Source organism: Pholcus phalangioides, unplaced genomic scaffold (assembly GCF_987345545.1).
Source record: "Pholcus phalangioides strain wild (caught in Gottingen) unplaced genomic scaffold, Ppha-v1.0 ptg000042l_1, whole genome shotgun sequence".
Classification (NCBI taxonomy): domain Eukaryota; kingdom Metazoa; phylum Arthropoda; class Arachnida; order Araneae; family Pholcidae; genus Pholcus; species Pholcus phalangioides.
Genome location: NW_028301628.1, coordinates 105469 through 113524, shown reverse-complemented (window position 1 = coordinate 113524; position 8056 = coordinate 105469).

Genomic DNA, 8056 nt, shown 5'->3' with positions numbered 1-8056 from the left:
AATGGCTCTTGACATTTGAATTTTACCAAAACTTGGAACTTTAATTGAATTAAATCCAAAATGGAATCGTTAAAAACTGCGAATACGTCAGAAATCCATTGAATCGTCAATTTAATATTCCAATTTTTAATTTATAAGAAGGGGAATAAGCAAAAAAGTATTCCCTTGTGGAAGGATACTGGTCCCCCTTTCCTAAACCGTTCATAACATCCGAAAGCTGCACAAGTGTTGACCATTCTAATCAAAAATAAGACAGCACTTGGAGATCGTCATACGAACAGCCATAAGGAAAGCATTGCCAGCGAGATTCCCTGACCAGCCTTTTGACCGGGGTCACGTGACTCCGATCTTTGCTTCACATTGTAACCCCTCGCGCTCACTCTATATTATTCTAACTCTGTGATTAGAACAGTGGAAATTCACACTTTATTTCTAGTCTGCTTCTTCTCTGGTTCTGTACATGGAGGAAAGAATAACTATTCTTTATTAAGAGTTATTCTTTCCTCCATGGGTTCTGTATTAGTCTTAATGGAGAAATAGGGGAGGGTTTTAGAGGACAAACATTATTTCTTCTCGATGGTATTAGTCATTTATTTCTCCTCTAAGGTATTAGTCATTTATTTCTCCTCTAAGGTATTAGTCATTTATTTCTCCTCTAAGGTATTAGTCATTTATTTCTCCTCTAAGGTATTAGTCATCTCTAGAGCCCGGAAGTTCAGGCAAAATGCCATAAATGCCATTTTTTCCCTATTTTGAAACTTTTTTTGTAAAAATTATTTTTTTTTTATTTTCGTGCCAAACATGCCTATTTTAACATAGTTTCAAGTTTATCAGTGAATTTCAGAGGCCACAATCTGTAAAACTCGGATATTTTGGGCATTGAGAACTCCAAAAGAATAGCTTTTTTAAAATTTTCCAACATTCAGTATTAATCAAACCCCCCCCCCCCCTTCCAGCCCCATTTAGACGCAACCAAGTGATCTCAGAGATTGGTGTTGGCATGAAATAACTTTGCTTTGATCGGATGGTGTTAGCATGGCCCCCACATGCTATTGCTAGTGCCAGGTGCATGTTCCCCACATCTACAGACACAATGTTAGAAAACCCGTATTGCGTTCCCTGATTGGTCGATTTTGTAGAGGTGGTCAGTCCTGGCCATTAATCGTTGGCGCCAAAATATTGTTAGCAAACATCCCAGCAAAAATACCGTTAACTTCTCACTGAGATTATTTGAAGTGGACTAGCAATAACAGCCCTTCGTCCCCCCCCCCCATTTGATTTTTTGTGATTTGAATATTAATTTCAAGAAATAATCAATCACTGGAGGGGAATTTTTTGGCAATTTTTTCATTTTTCTTTTTTATTGAGTAAAGGGGCCATTCAAGTATTTCCCAACCCATCGTCAGCATCGATGGGTTGGGGGGGGGGGGGGGGTTTCGGTTTTGCTGACAAGGGGGGGGGGTATGGATAATGCTTAAGTCTTCAACCACCCTTTATGAAAATATGGAATATTTTTACTGGCATCTTACTCGGTGCGCCAAAAAAAACGAGAAAAACCTTTCGATAGTTTGTGGGTACTTGAAGTAACATTCCCCCTATTGATAAGTGCCCTAAAACCACTTTGGTGATCTCTAAATGTTTCATGGATCCCATTCATCTGGAAATGTGTCCGGGCCGCTTAAGTGCTATGGAACTGTGCACGCATCACTCAAGTGATCCGTAATTATATGCCGTGGATCACACACTTAAATAATCTGAGAATGTGCCACGGATAGCTTTTGAGTGATGTAGAACCGCACTGGGGGCCACTTAAGTGCTCTAAAACTATGCCGCATGTCACTCAAGGGATAAGAATTTTTGTTTTCTCTTCGGAAAGAAAAACAAGGGCCGTCTTAAGAGCATCATGGGCGCCGGGCCAAGTGATTTTTTCTGAGGCCACCCGTGCTTTAAGACGGCATTGCGCCCTATGCTAATAATACAAATTTGAACGGTAGGAGGGGGGGGGGGGCTTTGATAAACTTTAATATTTTTCTCAATTTTTTACTCATAAATTTAGTAGAAAATATTGATCTTTCGGAAAGTGATCACGCGCAAGGGCCGCGGTCAAAGATGTAGGGAGGAAAGCGACCAAAATATGAGGAATATTTCCGTAGTTATATTAAAAATTATCAATATTCCAATTGGCTTAGGACACTGCGCTATTATGACGGCGTAAAGAACTGCAATGAAGGGGGGGGGGAAGGAGAAGGATATACATGTACCCTGTATCTAGTGCTATGGCAAGCGAGAAATTAGCATGAGCCCGCGAACTTGTTTCGGAAACATTGCGCGTAAAAAAAAACCCCCCCTCAATTTTCCAGTTTTTAAGGCAGTTGCAAGACGAGCGCGAGTACATAATGGGGGAAGAAAACCCCATCTCCGTCATTGCTGTGCGATTCGAGCCCTCGCCGACAACACTCTCACTGTAGAAATATTTCTCCTCTAGGGCACTCAAGTTAACAGACTAATAAGTTGTAGTGCGTTCTTATCTGTATAGATGGCGCGCCCTCCTCACGCTCCTGGTGATTGTAAAAAAAAAGAAAAATGCCAGTTGGAATTATACCACCGATTTGTATACACGTGTCATCCTCCTCGTTATGTTTCTTTCGTATATTAAATCGTTAAGTTTTCATTACGTTTTATGTCGTCACTACAAGCATCGGATCACTGGTGACCTATAGGACGCATCTGATTTTGGACATTGAAGTTAATTTCTCCATCGTTTAAATTTCGTTTTCGCGCCTTGTGCTTTCCGTTCGTACGCTCTTCAAAGATGAAACTTGTCTAATCTCCTAGTCTTTTGGATATACTATATATATATATATTTTTTTTTTTCAAGCCAAGTCTACTCGTTTCTACCCAATATAGAGACGTTCCTGGAAATTCAAGGTGAGGAATAAACTTTCTACTCTTGATTTGCCGGTCTCCATACTTGCATTTGTCATGGCTCAACCTATTGCATCAGCTGAAGTTTCACGTGTTGCCTTTCGAGCCCCTCCGTTCTGGGAAGCAAATCCAGAGATTTGGTTTCTTCAAATTGAGTCACAATTCAAAACGGCAGGCATAACCGCCGATGAAACTAAATTTCACGCCGTTGTAGGAGCTCTTGATTGCAAAGTTTTGAACCATGTTTCTAATATCGTTCGCAATCCTCCCCAACAGCACATGTACGAGACTCTCAAAACTCGCGTGCTGGAGCAGTTTCAACAATCAGAATCTTCCAAATTGCGAATGTTACTCCAGGAGCTTCAACTAGGCGACAAACGCCCGTCCCAGCTTTTGCACGAAATGCAAACGTTAGCTGAGGGTAAAATGGAAAGTGACATTTTGAGAAATCTCTGGATGCAGAGATTACCTTTGCACTCCCAACAAATATTACAAGCTTCTAGTGAACCGTTAATTGGGTTAGCGAAAATAGCCGACAAAATATGTGAGGTTTCTAATGTGTCATCTAATACTTCAGCTGTGTCTCACACTTCAGAGTTTGATGATTTGAAAAACGAAATTGCTTCGCTACGGCAATCATTTGAAAGGCTTTCGCGATCTCCTAGACCATCTCGCGGTTATCGCAAACGATCTCAATCTCGTAGCCGAAATAAATTCGGCGATGCTTTGAAAAACGGAAGGCTTTGCTGGTACCATGAGCAGTTTGGAGAAAAAGCTCATAAATGTATTCCTCCATGTCAGTTTCAGGAAAACTAGTGGGCTCGTCTGTTTCGGCGACAGCTGACGAAAGCCTTCTCCATAGTCGCCTATTTGTCATCGACGTTAATACGGGTTTCCGATTTCTAATTGACACTGGCGCATCAATCAGTTGTTTTCCGAAACGCCTGACTAACTTGACAAAACCTCACAAACTCTCACTGTATGCTGCAAATGGATCCGAAATCCAAACGTTTGGCAACAAAAATCTAGTTCTGAATCTTGGACTAAGGAGGGACTTTCCTTTCGTTTTCACTGTGGCAGATGTTTCACATCCCATTATTGGAGCCGACTTTTTGGAAAGATTTGGTTTGCTTATAGATGTTAAAAATTCTCGTTTGATCGATAATGAAACATCGCTATCAGTGAATGGTTTAGAATCCCAAAACGGCTCTTTTGGTTTAACGCCGATCTCTGGTGATTCTCCATACCACCGCATATTAGCCAAATTTCCTCAGCTTACCAGCTCAGTTCTAAATGCAGTTCCAAAGAAACACTCTGTCATGCACTTCATCGAGACTACGGGACCACCGGTTTTCGCAAAAGCTAGAAGATTGTCTTCTGAAAAACTTGCAGCTGTTAAAAAACAATTCAATGAACTGTTGCAACAAGGTATAATTCGGCCCTCAAAAAGCCCTTGGTCGAGTCCCATCCATCTTGTACCCAAAAAAAGCAACGAATGGAGAATTTGTGGGGACTTCCGCGGACTCAATGCAATAACCATCCCAGATAGATACCCGCTTCCAAATATACAGGATTTTTCCATCAACTTGAGTGGTAAAAAGATTTTTTCAAAAATCGATTTAATAAAAGCATATCACCAAATACCAATCAATCCTAAAGACATTCCCAAAACCGCCATAATTACGCCCATTGGGCTATACGAATATGTTTATATGTGCTTCGGCCTGAAAAATGCAGCTCAAACGTTTCAGCGTTTTATTGACGAAGCATTTCGTGACTTAGATTGTTGTTACGCATATCTCGATGATTTGTTAATCGCTTCCATTGACGAAAAATCTCATGAAGCTGACTTAAAACGTGTTTTTCAAAGACTAAATGACTATGGTATCGTGATCAATCCATCTAAATGTGTATTCGGTCAACGTCAAATTAATTTTCTGGGTTTTCTTGTTTCTCCCGATGGGATTGCACCTTTACCAGATCGAGTACAAACATTGCTCGATTATCCATTGCCATCAACAGTGACTGAATTGAAGCGTTTTTTGGCAATTGTAAATTTCTATCACAGATTCCTTAAAGATGCCGCCAGGGTGCAAGCTCCTTTGCATGAATTAGCAAAAAGCAAGATAAAAAAAGATAAAACTGAAATAGTTTGGTCTGAGGAGGCCAAGTCCGCTTTTTTGTCATGCAAGCAATCAATTGCCAACGCTGCACTTCTCGCCCATCCTGTTCCGAATGCAAAATTGTTTTTGACTGCTGATGCTTCCGACACTTCATTGGGTGCAGTCCTTCAACAGCAAATAGGAAACAAAACCCAACCATTGTCATTTTTTTCACGCAAGCTCAGTTCGACTGAAAAAAAGTACAGTACATATGACAGAGAGCTCTTAGCAATATATTCGGCTGTTAAGCATTTCAAGCACATTTTGGAGGGACGCAACTTCATAATTTTCAGTGATCATCGTCCTCTCACGTATGCCTTCAAACAACGTAACGATAAATGTTCTCCCCGGCAACTTAGACATCTTGAATATATTAGTCAGTTTTCGACAGATTTACGATATTTGCCTGGGGATAGTAACGTCATAGCTGATGCTTTCTCAAGAATTTGTGAAATCCACACTCCTTGTACAATCGATTATGCAGAATTGGCACGGGCGCAGGCTGATGATGATGAATTGCATACCTTGCTTCAAAGTGAAACTGGGCTTCAGCTAAAACGCTTCGATATCTCCGGTGTTAATATCTACTGCGATGTGTCTACTGACGATATACGCCCGTATGTACCCGTTTCAATGCGACGTCTAGCGTTCGACTCTGTGCATAATCTGTCCCATCCTGGGATAAAAGCCACTCTAGGTATGGTACGCAAACGATTTATTTGGAAATCGATTGCGAGAGACTGCAAAGATTGGTGTCGTACTTGCATCGCTTGCCAGAAGTCGAAGGTTATCAAACATACCAAGTCTCCTTTAGGCTCTTTCCAGGTTCCTGATTCTCGTTTTGCACACGTTCATCTGGACATTGTCGGACCCTTGCCTCCCTCTAAAGGATACACGTATCTCTTGACGTGCGTTGATCGGTACACACGGTGGCCCGAAGCGGTACCAATGTCTAACCAAACCGCTGAAACTACAGCTGAGACATTCTTTTCTACCTGGGTGTGTCGGTTTGGCGTTCCTGAAAAGTTGACCACAGATCAAGGTCGTCAGTTTGAGAGTGATCTATTTCGCTCTCTTGCACGGCTGTGCGGCATCGAAAAATCCCGCACCACTGCCTACAATCCAAAGTGTAACGGCCAGGTTGAGAGATTCCACCGCGATCTCAAAGCCTCTCTGATGTGTGTCCTCAAAGGTAACGAGCACTGGACAGAGGTTCTACCTACAGTCCTGTTGGGGTTACGTTCCAGCATCAAAGAAGACCTCCAAGTATCAACCGCTGAGTTGGTATACGGCACAGCCCTACGCCTTCCCGGTGAACTCTTTCGGCACTCGAATGAGCGAGACGTCCTACCTCGATATGACTTCTTGCAGAGACTGAGAGACCATTTCTCCCGTGTGAGACCAGTACCAACCTCTCATCACAATTCGTCTAAGCCCTTCATCTCGACAGACTTGCTAACTTCTCCATCAGTATTCGTTCGACAAGACTGTGTACGCAAACCTCTACAACAACCATACACCGGACCATTTGAAGTTATTTCAAGAACTGATAAGTATTTTATGTTGAACATTAATGGCAATCATAAAAATGTATCCATAGATCGCCTTAAGCCATGTTTTATGTTAAATAATAATTTATGTGACACGTTCAAAAATCAGTACATTTCCAGGTCTGGCCGAAGAGTGCGATTTCGTATTGACCCTTCGAAATTAGCTATATGATTCGTAATTATGTATGGTGTATGTATATATATATTGCAATTTTTTCTATTATTTGTATGATTATTATTCAAATTGTCTTCTCTTAAATGTTTCGTCTTCGACTGGAGGGGGAGTGCTGTAGTGCGTTCTTATCTGTATAGATGGCGCGCCCTCCTCACGCTCCTGGTGATTGTAAAAAAAAAGAAAAATGCCAGTTGGAATTATACCACCGATTTGTATACACGTGTCATCCTCCTCGTTATGTTTCTTTCGTATATTAAATCGTTAAGTTTTCATTACGTTTTATGTCGTCACTACAAGCATCGGATCAAAGTAATAAGACAACTCTAGTTCATTCCCCCAAGCGTACGCCGAAAATGACGCGCGCGCGAACGTGCTCGTAATTTTTTTCCCCGCTGAAATCAAGAGGAAACCCAAATTTTTGACAAAAATCCGGAGAAATTTCCAATAATTCCGGAGAAAGGGAGGAAGTGTGAAAAATCCGGAGTCTCCCACCTAAATCCGGAGAGTTGGCAGGTCTGAGAATGTAGCGCAGTGTTAGAAAATTCACTAAGAATGAGAAATTTTGATACTGTATACAATTTTCAGCAACAAAGGTACTTAATATGAAAGAAAATTTATATTCAAGCCACTTTTATGAGATTTAAAAAAAAAAGAAGCCACTTATGTCATCTTACACCATTTAAATATATACCATCAGAATGTACTCCAAGAATAGAAAATGGGGCAAGAATAAAACATTTAGGATAATAATGAACCAATATATTTTTCAGGGGGAAAAATTATATTTAGGCCACTTTTATGTGATTTTTGAAAATGGTTTAAACCAAACAACACTGATTATTGGAGAATTTTTTTTATTGTAAGATCTTTTCTTTATATTAAATATGAATTTGCATTTTAATTTCTGTGAAATAATTTTTCCCATTAAATACTGTATGAACTTTCATCAATACTGAAATTTGTTTCATTCATTCAATTCTAAATACCTCTGTATATAACTTTCAGTGGTCAGCAGGAAATTCATGCATTCATGATTCTAACTTCAAAATATAGAAGACGGGGCAGCACCATTATAACACGAACCAGCATAACTTTGACATCACAAATTCATTAGGATGGCACACGATGCATTCCAACATGCACCAATTTGTTAGAGATTTCTCGAAGGAATATTAATGAAGTGCATGTACAATTAATAGTGGTACATATATGGATACCATACAAAATAAACGATCAACAAATAA